Genomic DNA, 15427 nt, shown 5'->3' on the forward strand with positions numbered 1-15427 from the left:
CTCCTCATCTCTATTTGCGTTGGACATTTCAGAAAGTGCAGCAGCTGGGTAGGATTCAGTTTGAAAAGCATGTGGTGCTTCAAAGGCATCGCAACACGCAGCTTTGTTTAGCTTAATTTTTTTATTCAATGAAGGTGGTAGGAACTGTGGGCAGGGAGGCCTTGGGATATGCTGTTTTGTTCCACTGACCTTGTTGGATGATTGAGAACTATTACCTTTTAGAGTCATTTTGCAGACAAAATAGGTCACAAGTTCTCTATAAAACGGCTTTTTTGGACTGAAGTTCATTGTCATTTGTAAGTCAAGTTGACTTCCAAAGCGTCATGCTAGTAAGGAAACAGAAAGTACATATGAATTTATCTTACACGTGAATAAGTTAATTGTTTCCAATCTTAACCTTTCTGTTTTCACACATGGTGCACAAAATTTCTCTTGAAAACAAAACAATGTGAGTAATACTTCTAGGAGCATATTTCAGTTTCCCCTCATATGCAGTTCCCAATCAAATAAATCTAATTTAGGAAGCTCCCCTACTAGTATTTTAAATTAGATAATATATTTAAAATTGCAGAAAGTTTGTGTCCTGAAGGAATCTTGTATTTTAAAAGCAAAAAGCATCAAATCAAAATTAAATCCCCAAATCTTTAGACAGGAGCATATCAGACTATTCCTATTGAGATTTTAAATGTTAATTAAGACATTCATTCTTTTCACTCATTACATTTAGAAGGTAAATATATATGCTTATATATTTTTGGTCACAGATCTCAGTTTTCTGTTTGATAAGGTATGAATGCTGAAAGTCCTCTAACAATCTTGGGTTCATATGTAAGTAATGCAAGTACTATGGTTTACATGCTTCACAGATCTGAGGTTTTTTAATGAATGTTCTCTATTTTAGAAGAAAAGATCTTTTTTTACTCCTCACACTTTATTCACAGTTGCTCTAATGAAATGAATAAGCAAGCTATAAATGACAAATCAGAAAATTAGTTTGGTTTTGTAAAATGTTAGGTGCCTTCAAGTCCTGATGCAAGTGAAATGGGAATCAAATTAAACCTTTCAGTTTTATATGACCTCCTGACATTGAGCGCTTGCCTATCCTAAGCTGCTTTATTTACGTTCTTTTTTGAAAGCTCTGCAGAGTTAAACCAGTCCTGGAGGAATGCTGGGCACTGCCAGATGTTGTAGGTACTCTAGTGAGCTTTACGTGCATGTGTGCATGGGATGCTTTATGGGATAAAGTGTCCTACCTCCAGTTAAGAAGGAAAAAAAAAAAAAAGAGTAAAATGCCCGAAGCCCAAGCGAAAGAACCAGTGGCCACGCTGCCTGGGCAGGGCATGGAGCCGCACAGCCCCCACCTCTCGTTTGCTTGCATGGTGCAGGGCGCTCTGCCAGCACCAGGAGGTCACACCTCTGATTCTTATTACCGTGGTCTTCAAGTCCTAACGTTTAGGATAAGTTTTAGTCATCTCTCGACTTTCTGTTGTTACTTTCCTCTTATATTTTGCTGGAAAATATAGGAAAAATTTATTTCTTTGTGAAGTGTTTTAATACCTCTACATTTGCTAATCTAGAGCATAGTGAGAATAGTTGTTTCTTTTCTTTGAGTTTGAAAGGTATTTAGACCCCTTATCCTTAGCTTAGCAATGCAGTTTTCTTGAAAAACTGTATGTAGCATATGGCCGTAATAAAAAATACGGGGTTTTTTTCATCCTGGAAGCACACAAATTGTTTGAGACAGAGTACATTCATCCCCATATACATTGCCTTTTTATCCCTAGTACCAGTGTGCTGTGTTTCTGTTAATCAGTGCTACATTAAGGATGTAATTGGTGTCACTCCATCGGTGCAAGGTGTGAAGCTGGAAAGGCCAGAGGAGGGAGGCAGGACGCTGTACGTCGTGCCTTCCTGCGCAGCGGATGCGCGCGTTTTAGGGGCGCGTGCTCTGCTTGGGGAAGGGGAGCACCCGCCCTGTGCTGATGGGAGTTGTGTAAAAGAATATAGGCAAAAGCATTGTAAACCAGTGAAAATTGGTATTTGTTGTGCCCACTCTAAATGGTGGACAGCTTCCTGACATGTAGCGTGGCAGTGGGAATTTTTAATTTAAGTTTTCTAATTGGGACAAGTTTTTTAAGTTAGGATTTTTATTTAATGGGCTGTGCTAAGAGCTATCTGTATTTGTTATAGAAATCGTAAATTCCCCCCCTGACTTCAAGAGACCAGATCTGCCAAAGCTGAGATTTTCCCACTTATAAGGGAGCTTTCAGCTACTGCCTGTGATTTCTGTCCTTTGTCTTGGAGTTAGTGCCTCGAAGAAGGTGAAAGCATATTGCACTTGAGCACAGTGCATCCTAGGGTATATTTCCCTTGAGGACTGTTACAAGCTGTCAGAGTTTAGCACAGACTCAAGGCTCCAGCACATACAATCAAGGAGCTTTAAGTTGTTTCCTGAAAAATTTCCACACCTTCAGTTTCTTTGTAGCTAATCATATACTGTGTATAAATTTTGATTCATCCTCTAAATGAGGGAAACCCTTCAGATCTCTACATGTTCTTTGCAGTGTGTTAAAAATCTCAAAGTCTTTATCATGTGAAATTATATTTGTTGGGGTTTTTACCATCAGAACGCTCTCTAAGAGATAAACAAAAGCGATCCTCAAAAATAGCTGAACTTCCTCAAAAATGCCTGTACTTAACACAGAGATAAGGGGACAGAGTGACTGCAGCCAGGATGGTGTCCCAAAGGGAGCAATCACAGCACCCTTATCCTCTCCCTGCCATCCTGTACTGTGCAGTTTCAGAGGCAGACTCCTGGGCTGCAGGAACAGTTTCTCTGATCTAATGCAGCCATAAATATGTAACATTTATATGGAATTTCAAAAACATCTAAAATTATCTATACAGCACAACAATGAATGTAAATACTGGTGCCTATTACTCTTGATGTGACTCGATATGATGATACTCACAATTGAAAATTTTATGATACATTTTAATGTTTGCAAAGCTTAATTTTAGCACCTGTAAAGCACCTTTATTTTGGGAAGTAATCCTCTCTGACCGACCCATTGATTTCCTTTTAATTGCACTAATCATTTCTTGATGATTTTAATTCTCCTAAATACAGCAATGATAATGCACTAAAAATCTGCAAAATGGACTAATACATGGAGTGTTGCCCTTAGCTTTAAAATGCAATATAGAACTTTCTTTGCCTTGTTGTAGGTATAAAAATATGTATAAGAAATTTTCTGTGTATTTTTTAGGTCCCGAGGAAGCAGATTTCAAATGCACCCCGAATTATGTTAGCTGCATCGGTACAAACAAATGCATTCACTTGTCCCAGCTCTGCAATGGTGTTTATGACTGTTCTGATGGGTATGACGAAGGTGTACATTGCCGGGGTAAGTAAATTTGCTGAGGAAAAAATGGAATTAATCAATGTAATACTGCTGACTTTGCAAAACTACAAATAGTTATTTTTATATAACCAGGTGAGGATACAGGCTGACATAAAATATATGACAATTTTTATTCACAGTGATAGGAATAATTTCTTTTCTTGAAGGCTCTACAAGTAGTCCTTGTTCAATAGACCTGAAGTCTTCTGCTGTATTTTTTTTTATTTTGAGTTCAAAGAAAACCAGAATTTTCTTATTCTTGGGAATACATATAAAACAAAACTGGATTGATAGAAGCATATTTTAATGTATGTTTCAAGTTCATTTTAAAAATATTTTGTGTGAAGCAAATGCAGGTTTTCAGACTTTTTCTTTAACAATTACTAGCCTTGTGGAAATGTTTATACCAAAAGAAGGATGAGGAAGCCCTTTCTTAGGGAGCAAAGGTTGGGCAGCACACTGTTTGCCAGAATATTTTTTTAACTTAAAACTTTTGTTTAAACAAAAAAGCCAAAGGAAAACACTGAAAAATACATCAGATTTGCTATGAGCATTATTTTGCGTTGAGGATTTGCTTTTTGGGGGATTTTATTCTAATAATCTACTGTTTCAGACTGTAGTTACCAAATTCTGGCAATGAGAAATCTTAAGTAGAAATTGGTGGAGGTCAACTTTTTTAATATCTCAGCTCTACTACTCAGAAGACTTGTTAAGGTTTGCCTTGGGGATAGTTATAAGGCTGCCATATTAAGCCCAAATCTTCGATACCATGAGTCATTAACATGTCAGTTATTCCCAATCAGTAGACTTTACTGCTAAGCGAATGATTGTTGTGATCCTCAACAGATTTCATGTTCAAAACCAGAAACTCAGGAATAGGTCCTGGGACTTGTGCCACAATCCAATGTGACAGTATACAGTAAAAGATACAATTAATGGTATAGTTCAGGAAGTTAAATTAGAATTTAAAAGTTCGTGTGGACAGATTTCCAGAACTATCACAGTAAAATCTAAGCCCGCACCAAAATTAAGCCATATGAGAAAAAAAAAAAAAAAAAAAAATGCCAGCTGGAATTAATCAATGTAATACTGCTGACTTCACAAAACTACAAGTTAGTTTTATATAACCAGGTGAGGATACAGGCTGTCATAAAATATATGACAATTCTTATCACAGTGATAGGAATCGTTTCTTTTCTTGAAGGCTCTACTTTTGTATAGTCCATGTTCAATGAGCATTACACAAAATAAAAATTTGTGTCAGCATATTGATTTCAGTCTAAGCATCCAAAAAATCCCCAAAGGTTAAACTGGCCAAAGCAGTATTTGCCCAATACTGAAGCTTTCTGAAGTTGCAGATGAGTATTTTTCAGAGAACAGTATTGATCCATTAAGCACTGTTTAAATGTATATTCCTCAATAATTCATATATTTGTATAAATTACTTTGCATTAAATGGCAGAGGATTCAAACCTTCCGGTGCTGAATAATTATTGTATTATAACTCTCATGTATTTTTATTGTATTTTAACTCTTTAAATTAGGAGATTAATGGAATCAGAAAGAATAAATAGACTAAAAATAAAATCCTATGTTAGTGTAAATTAAATATGTTTGGTGTTCATATGTAGCATTTCGTACATGTAGCCTGTACTTTGAAATGTGATAGTGCATAAAGTACCTAATCTTTATTCATGCCCTTTTAATTTATGTTCAAATACACCTTGTAAGGTTCGTGTTGATTCCCATTTCTTTCTTTATTATCATACATGAATATGAGAACTTCCCAATGGTAGAATTAATGTCTGCTCTAATAAATTACCATGGAATTTAGTAAAATATACTACACAAACATTTGGTCTAAATCACACAGAACACATAGATAATGAGTTCTTTTATATTACATTTTATATAAGAATTTAAAGTTGTCTCCCAGTACGTCATCTAGTAAATGGTTAACAACTCGTTAATATTGATATTTGTAGCAATTACATATTTTGACTTGCTTATTAGAGGCAGTTCTTGAAATTATTAGTGGACACATTTCTATCAACAAGGGCAAAGAATATAGAAAACAATAACTTTACATTATGATCGTGTAGTTTGATAGTAACAACTGCCACTAATGTGTCATTATGATACAATCCTATGTATTAGATATTTGGTATGAATGCAGTATAGTTGTAATTATTCTCTCTATATATCTATATATCAGAGCAATGCATGGGTAACCACTGAGTCATTCTGTTCTACTTTCTAAGTCCTGAATATACAAGTCATATGTTTAGATCATCTGTGTGGCCAAAAGCTGCAAATTTGCTTCAGAAACCTATCCAAATAGTTAGCTTTTTCTTGATATTAGTAACAAAAATGGCATTCTAAGTATGCATTGTTCATATGAAATTTTTGATTGATCAAGAAGATAAGAGCAGTTTTAAATATTTAATTGCAAACAACTGGGTCACAGAGCTGACTGTTAAAATAATCTATTGCTAGCACCACTGATAGTGCTGTGTAAATAAGTCACGGTCTATGCACCAGGAAAATAAGTTATGATATGAAGTATGGGGTGTGCGACTAGGGCAAAGACCATTTCAGCGTACAGGTCACAACTCCACTGGGGTGAAAGCTTCTAATAATGTTTAAGAACGAATGGACTATAAGCATTCAGTAACTGGAACTATTCTAATTTCTTTCTCTAAATTTAACATTCTTATGTTAATTCATTATTTTATGATCTTTGAGAGATATATTCAGGCCTGTACCTTTCCCTGGCAAGTAAAAATATGATCATATCTGCAGCGTGAAATGGTAATGTATGTGAAATTTCAAGGAAATAGTAGTAAATACAATGACATTCCTGTCTCATCATCTTTTATTTCAGGCACATATGCATTTTTGCTGGTGACTGTAATGCATAAATTCAGGAGGGGTTGTGGCAATATGAAATAAAAAGTGTTTTATTACGTATGGTTTTTTCACATTGTGTGTTTCAACGTCCTTCAGAGGATAAGGGGTGCGTAGTTCACTGAAACTGAAACTCACAGCATATAGTAGTGATAAGACATCTGTATTTGGTCATTTTGCATTCTTTGCTATTTTTGACTGAAAAATGCTTTAGAGAGGCTGAATAAGCAAGGGATCAAAGTACATACTAACCCCTCCCATAAAGCATGGGCTGGGGCTGTTCAGCTTTCTGAGATTCATCAGATAATTTCACCGTGATCCAATCCTGCTGAATGGGGGAGTTGGTGCCTATCAGCTGTTTGGAGGCTTGATAAGGCTCAGATAACATTTACCAATGCCAAAACTAGACCCAACCTTGAGTAGTTCTGGTAGAAGACTGATCCGGAGCTGCTCTGGACAGTTAAGCTTCTTTCTTTAACACAGTTCTTCAGGTTTCTTTTGAGAACCAGGTCTTTATTTCAGTTGCATTTTCAGCCACTTTTAAAGCTCAGCCATGTGATGAGCTGAGAAGTCTTCTGACACAGGGCAGTCGCCGAATTATTGCAAGCTGACCTGTTTAGCTCTAAGTCTTTCCTTCCCACGGTTCATCCCAGTCCCATATCGGCAAGCCCTCGATGAGCTCGCTGGGGGCATCGCCAGTAACGGGACTGGGACTGGCTGTGGTCAGTTAAAGCAGGTGTCATGTGGCTACAGCTTGCTCCAGCCTCTGATTTTGTGGTCTTTTGAAGGTTAAAATACCTTTTTTTTTTTTTTTGAAGGTTTTAGGAACAGCTTAGACAAATATCCATCACGGATTAGATGGAGTAACCTGGCCTTGAGTAGGTAAAGGATTAGATATAACCTTAAGATAATTTCTAGAGAATTATGATCACCTTCCCATGAATCTTAGAAAAGGTTTTTTACAGGGCTGCAGAGGTGATCTGCACAGCTTTATAAATCAGTACTTTTTATATATATATATATATATATGGCAAAAAAGTGAAGGTGATATGCCAAAATTAGTTTTTGGTCTGTCTCTGAGTTAGAGCTATAGAAAACTACAACTTTTACAGAATATGGAAATGTCCTTTTTCACTTAGCTAACCTAAGGGATAAGTTATTATTAATAGCTGCAGGAATATTTATGCTAAATTTCTGGGTATTCCAGCCAGAAAATACTAAAAGAATTCTGAAAAAAATGCTAGCACAAGTACTCTGCGTATCTTTGGCTTACTCCAGTTTATCATAAAATGGAATATTTTTGGAACAATTACCAAGAAGCAAAACTGACACAGAATGAAAAGAGGTCCAGCTAACAGCCCAGTGAAGGCACTAATTACACGCTGATGCGCTGACTTTAAAGTTGAAGTATATTTTGCATTATACTGCAGTATCCATTGCATTTCTATGAATTGTGTTGTATTACGTAGTAGGAATACTGCAGCAAGTTTATCCATCCTAGCTGACAAGACAAAATAATGACAACATTAATAGTCTGCATGTACTCTTCTCCAATGGACACATTAACGATAGACTACCTTGGGGTCTCATTAAATAGTCTTATGTCACAGCCTTGACATGGATTATGCTCTGTACTTCTTTGGTCTGAGGATAGACAACCCAATGCTTTGGGAAGGGGAAAGCAGGAATGCTGTAGGGATTCCCTGGAAGTCTGTACTCGCGTTAAACCCCTGAAGTGGAAAGGAGTGAGCAGGTTTTTGAGGACACTTTCTCTCATTCCAGTCACGGCTACTATCAGTAGTATCTGGCCAGTATCCTGTCTCTGTGATGTGCAGGAGATGCTGGACCAGGGCTCAGAGGAGCTCAGGACATTGCTCTTCCTGGCTCTGAATCACAGCAGCTCCCCACTGAGGTCAGAGTTGAATGAAAAATGTGACTGTATCTTTTCCCATCTGAAATACTGATTATTCAGATTGCTTATACCATCTCATATTGAAATTAATCATAATAGCAAGACTGCAACATCCATTAAAGCCCCTTGCTATTTGACGAGTCATCATGCATAGGGTAATTGCCCGCATGTCTTACCTGTCTGCCTACCTAGCACCGTTGACAAGACGAGCCTCGGTATACAGGATAATCTGCATTACCTTTGGAAGACTAAATATCTTATGAAAGTAACCTCAAATTTTTGTTTGATATATTAACTAGATGTAACCCAATGTATTTTTAGGTTAATTAAGACTAAGAAAATCTAGGAGAGATCAGAAAGGTTACTTGAGATACTTTTTTTTTTAATTAAAACTGAAAGTTTTACTGAACTTAACAGATCTCATAGAAACCTGCCAAGTCTTCGGATTATTTGGATCTTTGTGAACCATGAACTGAGCCATAATCCCTAGTCAATAAAATATATAAAGGCAAACTCTGGATCATTCAGTATTAAAAAACTGCAAAACACACATACAGAAGATTTGGCCGAATAGTTGTTATGTTTGTAGCAGCCTATAATCAGAGTATTATTTTTCTGTTTAGGCTTTTTGAATGAATTGTTATCATAAGACGAAGATAAATGCTGCTATTACTGGATCATGTTTTTGTTCTGGCACTTCTACAGATGGAACACTGGGAAATTTTAAGTAGTGTTTACCAGAGGGGAAAATACAAATTTCAGAATTATATGGAAACTTCAGGCCTTTCAAGAATGAGGCAAAATTATAAAACTGAGCGTTAAAGAGCTACATTTACATCCTACTCTTAACTTTTTTTTTTTTTTTCTTTCTCATGAAGTCACGTAACAAGATAACAAAGGAAATCTAAAACAGTGTAGAATTATAAATGTTCCCACCTATTTCACATGAGACTGTTCCTGGAAGTAGTACACACTTGCAAAAGCTCATTTAGTTTATTCTGACAAGCTTTAAATCAGTCATCCTTTAAGACTGTGATGTTCAAAGTGTCACATCAGGTTACTGAAACCTTGAACCCCCAGGAAATCTCACAGTGCTCCTGAAGTACCAGTGGGGCTGCTGAAACCATCAGGTAACATTGAAAATTATTCCCTCTGCAACCGTTCCGTGTTCTGCATCAAGTTTTTTACTTGTGGTTATAAGACAGAAAAGAGAAAAAAGTGTAGGCACTAAAATAAGATGATCATAGGTATTTTTGCTTTGGAACAGAACTGCTAGTAAATAACTACATTTGTCTGGGTGAAGGCTTATTTTGCTTTTTTTTGTTTTTGTTGTATCTCTGTCTCATTTCACCATCCAAATATCCAATTTCTTGTATATTACTCTCATTCCCATCTTTTTGCCTTAATAGAGCATGATGTGGCTCATTGAAATTAGCCAAGGTCATTTAGTCTATTCTGCTGTCAAGACAAAGAAATCATGGGCTTGGTGATTTAATAACTTTCTATCACAAAATCCTATTGCAGCGAAGCAAATTAAAGGTGGCTGGCAGGGGCATAGAGCAGTGGAAGACGTTTGAGTGATGTGATTTCATCCCACCTTTTATGGGCTGTTGCTAAAGAGATTTTTTAGGCCGGAATGCCCAAATGAACACCATTGTTAAGTTATCAGCGTTGTCTAAGTGTAGAATTTCAATGTCTGACCATAGTGATAATAATATATGATAACAGAACATTATGTAGTACATAGTTTGTATAGAGTGTTGTGATCCTGTCCATTGAAGGGGCGATGTATGTCTTGTCTGCTCCCAATCGGTATTTCCATTTCAAGTTGCAGTATTCATTTTCCTGAGAGAATACGTTGGATAATATTCCTTACTGTCAAAATCAAGTGTTGGTAAGTTATGGCCTCCCTGAATACAGATACTGATTAGTTTTCCTATTCAGTGCAAGTATTTTAAATACATATACTTTCTTCAAGGTCATGGAAACCATGTTTACTGTGGGAAATGCAGTGTCGAATGGTTGCACCATGGAGTTCTTTTTAATCTTCCTTATGAGATAGAGGATTGAAGATTTTTACTCCAATATTTCAGTTTTTCTATGATCCTGTTGCCTAATAAAATGCACAAAGTGTAGTAGACATACTAATATGTCATATTGTAAACAAGATCATGGTAGTTAAGAGGGCCAGTTAGTCGTGATGATAGTTAACTGGCTCGTGTTTAGGGCTACACAAACCTGATGAAAACAGCTACAGTCAGCGTCATAGGGGGATGCAATGGAATGATCTGAGAAAGCTTTGTTCTACTTTCCAGGGATTTAGGTTAAATGGTATTTATTGTTGCCTGCTGTTACTGTTTTGAGGTTGCCCTCTATTGAGAAAGGAAAACAAACATTTAAGCTCTTACTATGAGCAACCCCTTTTCAGTTTTATGCAACAATTTTTATTATCTTTCTGTTGATTAGTGTGTGTAGTTACCTGATAATTTTTCCCTGTTATGGCTAGTAAAACACTTTAAGGAATTATCTTATGTAAGAAAAGTAAGATGATTTTTGTACAAATAAATTTCAAAGTACTTTTATGAAGATAAATGTTCTAGGCATAATCTCTGTAGTGGGAGTTCCAGATATATTCACATGGCAAAAAACCTGACACTCATCAACTCACCCCGTATGCAGGAATTAGTTCACATCACAGAGTATATCTTAACTGCATTTTCAATATATCGGCGTCAGAGACAGCTTTTCAGTGAGGAGAAACTAGGGCCTGGCACCAAATGCTTACGAAACACTAGCGACCTTGAGGCGTAGGGAGAACGATAGCACAAGGTTTATCTTCAGCTATTGTCACCAATATTCAGGGTGCGGGGGACAGTTTAGATTAACTGAAATTTTATTTAGAAGGAGTAATGCTTTTTTCAGTTTCCTTTTGAGCATTTTTTCTTTTTCCGAGTATACAGGAAATTTTAAATTTAGACCTATAGGGTAAGAATTAAATTAATATTTCTTACATTAACTAGTAGTAAAATTATATCTGATGAGGAAAAATACATCTGAGGCACTTGTCCATCAGTAAAATGCATGATTATTAAATTTCCGTGGCCTCTTATTTCAGTGACATTATTTGCGTATTCATTGCTCATATCAACAGAGTTTTAAAATAATTGGGCAACCTGGTGTTTGAGGTGAAGAAGAAAATTAAGTGAAAGGCACATGTGCTGAAAAACATGGTTTTGGTCCTCCTAAAGCTATTCATAAAGTCAACCTAAATTTACAGAATGGTATCAAATTGAAGATGGAAAAGAAGAAAGAAAAGAGCAAATTCCAGGGCTAGCATCACATAATTTGTCAGAAGTGCAGTTGTCAGTTTTCTGTCCCAGGAGTCCTCAGCCAAGCTAAATTACGAGACTCGGTTTCAAGTTCTTTCACTCCATGCCTGAGGGGATTTGTCTTCCCAGCTCCTTATCTTCCCAAGGTGAATAAACAAACGAGCAAACTACAACATGTTCTGCGTGGGGGCTGCTTTTACTCCTCATGGCCCTCTCCTCTGTGGAATAAACAGTTAAACATTTATTAGAGCAAATACTTGTAGCTCCAGGAGTCTTCATTGTAGTTCTCATGGCAAAGAGTCAATTCTGGTCTCCACTTGTTCCCATCTCAACAATTATTTGTGTATTGTTAACTAAAGTGGTAAATTCTGGGAGTTGGGGTAGGTGTAGTCCCACCTGGAATACATATGCCTCTACACAACATCCACCTGCCTGGCCATGTATATACTGTATTCTGCCTTTTCACACAATACAATTTATAGCTGAAAAAAAGAGAACTCATAATTTTTTTCTTCTAGACAAGGACTTTAATTTCTTACCATATCCCACTTCTTGCATTTTACAATTTTAAGCTAATGAAACTGTATAATCAAAAAGTCTAAGTCACTTTCAAATCATGTAATATAGTTCAAAAATTAAAAGTTACCATCATTTCTTAGACTATGATAAACAAGTCAAGAATGTCACCAGCAATCTTAAGTGAGATTGATAATACTCAGTGGTGTGAAGAAGTTTGCTTTGACACTTTGAGAAATAACTCTTGGTCTTCCACTCAGAAGCAAGAACATGCACAGAGCATACAAAAACGGATTTCCAGAATTCATTATATCCTCTCTGGAAGATTTCAATCATCTTTTCTCCACAAAAATCTGTGTCAAGAAAGCGTAACTTAGTCTTTAACTCACAGGAGTAACTATAATTCAAGTTATCTGTGAAACGTACAGATTAAAATACTGTGATGTGAAATGGAAAGAGTTAAAAATTGTGGGAGAAAGAAAAGAAAAAGAAGTGGTACCATGGGAAAGTACAGACAGTAAATGGCAAGTAAGAAGAATTACTGGAAGCAATCAAGTAAGAACAAAAACTGGGAAAATACAGAGACCAGTCAATAAAAAGGTTCAGTATAATCCTTTATAGGAGGGCTAGTAAAGCCGACCTATTTTAAGTCAGTGCTCTCTGTTTGGAAATATGTGCGTCAAAGAGGAGGAACGTGTTCCCGCTGCACTGACTCATATAAGAAAACAAGAGTTTGCCAGGAGACTCTGTAATCTAAGAATATTTTCTCTTTTGTGAAAACGTGTGTATTGAAAGCATCATTGCTATGCATGCAATAGTATCAGTCTATATGGCTGATCATCATTTCTTTGTGGTAGTTACACCCTCGGCCCTTTGTGTCTCTGATTGTTGGTACTGGTCTTTTAGAACATCAGAGATTTTACAACAGTTGCTCCATATACCACTTGTCTTACCAGTATGCAAGATAGTATACAACATATGTTTTAAATGGTCAAAAGTTATGTTTTTTCTTCATGTTCTTACAGATTTTGAATTGAAGAAACTGCATACTTCCATACTACATACTACAAACTTCCATTCCCTGAAATTTGAAGAGAGAGAGACAAAAATCACCTGAAACTGTGAAGTTCAGAAAATTTGCAGATTATATAAAATGGTACTGATACATGCTTCAGTACTGTTCACTAAATAAATGTAATAGAATTGTAATGCATATGAATCACGTATAATCTATATTGTTGACGTATAGCAGAATAGACAGATTAATAATTGCTGCTAATATTGTTTTTTAAACCCAACACATTATGCCAAGGAAATATAGACCTAATTTACTGTTCTCTGTGCAGATAATGTCCTCTCAAGTTAAGTTCATTAACAACTTCTTCAAGCGTGAAGGCACTTGTTAAAAAAAAAATTAAAATAAGCAGTGTGCAAGAATAAAAAAAAAAATATTAGTTAGGATGAGACCTGAATCCTTCTGGAATTAATGGCAACATTCCCATTATTTTAGGCTTCCCATTATTTTAGGACCTATCGAAACCAAAAAATGTGCTTTATTTTTTTGAATCCCTTGTATTCAGGTGCCGTTTAAGCATTTACATCTGCAAAAGGATTTGGTTTGGGTTTTTTTTTTTTTTTAACAAACTCTAGGAAAATGCTACATGTAGAGAAGGATGAGCCATATTTAAAGTTCAGGATGTGACCATGATCCATTCTGTGCAAAACAGTAATGTTCTCTGGCACGCAGCTGTTGAATAAGGCTGCTATAGTTGTATTGGCTGCTCTCTGAGCGTCTCTTTTTAATGGTCAGACATCATGTGGTAGAACATATTCTATCAAATCAAACTTTCTGAGACTATATTTAGCATCTTTCTAAAGTAATTTTTGGCTATCCAGTCATTCTTAAAATCCATTTACATGTAACAAAGTATTAAAAATGCTGTTTGGCAGATAAGATATCTTATACGTGGGATGGATTAATGGAACAGTGGACCATTGTCAGCTTTCCCATTTTCTCAAAGGAAGTGATGACCACTAAGATTAAAAAAGAGGAGGAATTAGCAGCAGACCAGATTATGATTCCAAAAATAGATTTATCCGATGCATAGTGACACATTTCTGACCCCTTCATGATGCAGCTTGGTTTCCACACTCGTGTGAGGTTCCATAAGAGCTGATGTCACGTTCCCAGAGCCAGATCAGCCAGAGAGAAAATGTCTGTATTTTAAAAGAAAAGACTCATTTATAGTAATTTAAGCCCCAAACACATCTCTCTATAGAAGGTCAGAATCCTCGCTCATTAAGAACTACATATGGTCTTTTAAACAAATGAACTTTTTAGTTATCAGCAGGCAATTCAGCACAATTTGTTGCTGTCTAAGGTACTTTTTATTTTCTAATGGTCTTGCATATTTGATAGCCTCTTTCAAAATTATGCATCAGATGTAGGACCGGCCACTTGTTTAATTGACCTTTTCGCTCTTTTAATGATGTGCATCTCCTAGAATTTTAGCAGAAGTGAATCCAGCTACATATGGGAAAGGCAGGTCTTTGTATCAGTTATGTGCACTTGTAACACAACTGTAAAGGTGATGGGGTCCCAGCCAAAGCCTGCTGACCTCCAGGGGATCTTTTTGGAGTAGGGACACTGGAGCTGTGACCTATGTACTTTTCTCAAAGGGGATATTTAAGAGAGAAGATGCCCTCTGCTGAAGGACAGGAGTTGTTAGTTGCTCTGTCCCCTTTTTCTGGGAATCTAGAACACACTCTGCTTGTTCAGAAACTATTCCTTGCAGGTTTTGGTTCCCCCCCACACTTTTAAGGTAAAAAAGTACCCTTTTTTAGGGTACTTGAAGGAACAATCTCAATCTGTATGTTAATTTTAAACGTGATAATAAGGTACCACCATGGCATGCTGCCTCAGTGTTATTCTAAGACGATTTCAGCAACTGTCCCAAAAGAATAGCTTGTGCCCTGGACTGGTTGTGTCATCATTTTCATCATCGTTTGTTTAGTTGCATTCATTGTTATTGACTCTTATAATTTATTTATTAGAAACAAACATCTTCATTTAATGAGCACTCAGATATTGATTTACTTGCTAAACAAAATTCTTGAACAAAAATAAAAACAGTGTATATAAAATATTTATGGTAGAACAGTTCCATCTGGGATCAAGGCAGAAAGTGACATAGACTTACAGACCTGTGCTGGTTTTGGCTGGCAGAGAGTTAATTTTCTTCATAGTAGCTGCTTTAAAAAAGAGAATAGTTCACAATTCTGAGGGAGCAAAACATTCAGTTGTCTTTTAGCAACTTTGAGCTTTTTTCCTTCATTGAAAGACAATGAAGTGATAGAAG

At 36.3% G+C, this 15427-nt stretch overlaps 1 protein-coding gene across 1 annotated transcript in view; it reads left to right on the forward strand.

Moving 5' to 3' along the window:
- LRP1B (LDL receptor related protein 1B) overlaps positions 1-15427 on the forward strand; it is a 575589-nt gene that overhangs the window by 109242 nt on the left and 450920 nt on the right. Inside the window, exon 2 of the mRNA XM_075152715.1 lies at positions 3270-3407. The gene's annotated coding sequence lies outside the window, so the exon portion shown is untranslated. The remainder of the gene's footprint in view (positions 1-3269; positions 3408-15427) is intronic.

This window comes from Calonectris borealis, chromosome 6, assembly GCF_964195595.1.
Source record: "Calonectris borealis chromosome 6, bCalBor7.hap1.2, whole genome shotgun sequence".
Taxonomy (NCBI): Eukaryota; Metazoa; Chordata; class Aves; order Procellariiformes; family Procellariidae; genus Calonectris; species Calonectris borealis.